The following is a 3,071-nucleotide window of genomic DNA, read 5'->3' as shown; positions in this document are numbered from 1 at the left end:
CGTTTGCATATATGCTGAGGACTTGAAAACGGCTGCTTTAATTTCCTAGTAAAGGGAAAGGAATGGCCATACAAGATAAGGGTTCAGATTTCATCACCGTTCTCTTCTTGACCGCCTTAGGAAAACGAAACCAAACGCGAACCTAAGCCTAAAATTTTGACTAGAACGAGATCTATAGGGTAACGAGCTTAATAGGAAAGTCGTTCGAAAAATATTGGTTACTCTTTTGAGCATACTTCGAAGTTCCTGATGGTTTCTGTAAGTTGAATGCGTGACTGCGCCGCGTTGTACCGGTGAGGCCTTGGGTATCAAAGCTCCACTGAGCTTCCCTCGCCTCGATTCAACTTACTTTGACTCGGATTGATTCCAGAGGGGTTTGCTCAGATTGTAACGAGTTCCTTTTTCGAAAGAATAGAAGCTGGTCTAGAAACAATCTAAGTGGAGCCATCATGCTTTTTGTTTGCTAGAAATTTAGGTTTGATTTGGTTGAGTCAGCCTTGTTTTGTGATTGCATAGAATTCCCTACCTTATTCTGTTGCATGCCTGAACGTAAAAGAGACGCCCTAGGTAGATTTGTTAAAGAGAAACCTAGTGGTTCTAAGTGTCTTGATTACCTCAATTTAGAAAGTCTGATTCGTGAAGATTCCGTTTTTGAACGTCCGTTTGAGGAGAAAATCCCTGATAGTCCAATAGCGCCAGAAATGGCAACTTTGAAAGCTTTGTTGAACCCTACTAGGGATACTCGTCCCTCGTGTATCAGGTTACCTGAAACAGAAGCAAATTATGAACTTAAGCCTGGAACCTTACAGTTGCTCCCAATCTTTTTAGGGAAAGAAAATGAGAACCCCTATTTCCATGTTAGGGACTTTGAGGAAATTTGTAGTACCCTGAAAATTAGAAACCTTGATGATGATGCGTTGAAACTCAGGTTATTCCCATTTTCCTTAAAATATAAATCCAAGTCGTGGATGTATAGTTTGGCTTACGAATCAATTGAAACTTGTGAAAAACTTACATCTGCCTTTTTGAACAAGTTTTTCCCTAGGCATAAAACCTCCTCTATTAGGACGCAAATCTGCACGTTTACACAACAGGAGGGAGAGTCTTTGTATAGGTATTTGGAAAGGTTCAATGATTTATTAGCCCAATGTCCTCATCATGGTTTAGAAAAGGTTAGGTTAGTTCAGATCCTTTATGAGGGTTTAGATTATCCCACTACAACTACAGTAGAGTCTATGTGAACAGGTGGGTTTGAAAACCAAACAGTTGATGATGCGATGACATACTTGCATGAAATCGCCGAAAAGACCCAACAATGGGAAAGTAATAGGGTACCCCAGAAAACAATTCTTCTAGGCAGAGGAAACGTTAATAGGGTATAAGAAAACTGTTAATCAGATGCCAAAATTGCTGCTATAGCAAAAAGGTTAGAAGCTTTAGAAGTGGGTCATACTAGTGGTAGAATAGAGCCTTTTTGGGAAGGCCATACCGTTGAAGAGGAATCCAATGCTCTTTATAACAACACTAGATTCGATAAACGTCAGAAGTTTGACCCATATTCAGAAACCTATAACCCTGGCTGGAGAAACCATCCCAACCTTTCTTGGTCTAAGGGCCAGAATCAAGGTCAGTCTAGTAAATCTCAAGCTCCCCCAGGTTTTGGCTATACTAAGAATCCTTCAGCCCCGGCTCAGTTTCAGAACCCTCCGGATAAGAAGATTATGAGTTTATAAGAGTCTCTTGCTTTGTTAACTCGTAACACTATGCAGTTTCAGCAATCTGTTGCTCAAGGTTTAGAAGACAATAAGAGAATAGGTCAGGCTAACTCTCAGGCTATTTCCGAGTTGAAAACCCAGGTTAGTCATATAAATGAGTCTTTAAGAGAAAGAGAAAAGTTTCCTAGTCAAACTCAACCCAACCCTAGAGGAGTTCATGAAGTAGGTGCAAAACCATCGAATCAGTTGAATGCTATTAGAACCCTTAGGAGTGGAAGAGTAGTAGACAATCAGGAAACCATTCCCGATAGTGAACATACTGTAGTCCATACCTCAGGATCTCATCCCTTAGGACCGCTAACTGAGGGGACTGATAAAATTTCCAATGATGCCGACTCGGTTCCTGAGAGGTCTGATCCTGTGCCTAGAGCCCCATTTCTCCAGCTATTAGCACCAACAAAGAAGGAATCGAACTTTAGTGACATAAACCTTCCTTTATTAGACGCAATTAGGCAAATTCCTGCTTATGCCAAGTTCCTTAAGGATATGTGTACGCGAAAGTGAAAACTTAGCGTCCATAAGAAAGCCTTTTTAGCTAGTCATGTAAGTTCAATCATTCAGAACACTACCACTCCAAAGTACAAAGACCCAGGTTCCCCAACCATTGCTTGCACAATAGGTAAACACCGGGTAGAAAAATCTTTACTTGACTTAGGAGCCAGTGTGAACTTACTGCCGTACCATGTGTACTTACATCTAGGACTTGGTGAAATGAAACCTACTCAGATAACACTGCAGTTAGCTGATAGGTCTGTCAAAATTCCTCGAGGTGTTATCGAGGATGTTCTTATTGAGGTCGACAAGTTTATTTATCCAGTGGATTTCGTGGTCCTAGATACCCAACCTGTCCCTGACCCAGAGAACCAGATACCTATGATTTTAGGTCGCCCATTCTTAGCTACGTCTAATGCGATCATAAACTGTCGAAATGGTGTGATGAATTTATCCTTTGGTAATATGACTATCGAAATGAACATTTTTAATGTCAGTAAGCTACCTTATGAGCTAGATGACACATGTGTTGAAGAGGTGAATATGATAGAATCCTTAGTTCAGGAGTCATTACCAAACATCTTGTCTGAAGACCCATTAGAGAGTTGTCTATACCATTTTGGTTTAGATTTCGACGATGATAGTATCATTGAACAAGTGAATGCTCTATTAGATTCTACTCCTGTGTTAGACACTGATAGATGGAAAGCTAGGTTCGAACCATTACCAGCTTCTGAGACTACCTCAGTTCCTTCCTTAGAAGAGCCCCCTAAGTTGGACCTCAAACCACTACCAGATAACCTG

At 40.8% G+C, this 3,071-nt stretch overlaps 1 pseudogene; it reads right to left on the bottom strand.

Annotated features, from left to right (window-relative positions):
* Positions 1–1,065: 1,065 nt before the first annotated feature.
* LOC113314584 lies at positions 1,066–1,165 on the bottom strand (annotated as a pseudogene).
* Between the last annotated feature and the right edge of the window lie 1,906 nt (positions 1,166–3,071).

The sequence above is a fragment of the Papaver somniferum genome, chromosome 9, assembly GCF_003573695.1.
Source record: "Papaver somniferum cultivar HN1 chromosome 9, ASM357369v1, whole genome shotgun sequence".
Lineage (NCBI taxonomy): Eukaryota > Viridiplantae > Streptophyta > Magnoliopsida > Ranunculales > Papaveraceae > Papaver > Papaver somniferum.
This window is presented reverse-complemented; position numbering and strand designations above follow the sequence as displayed.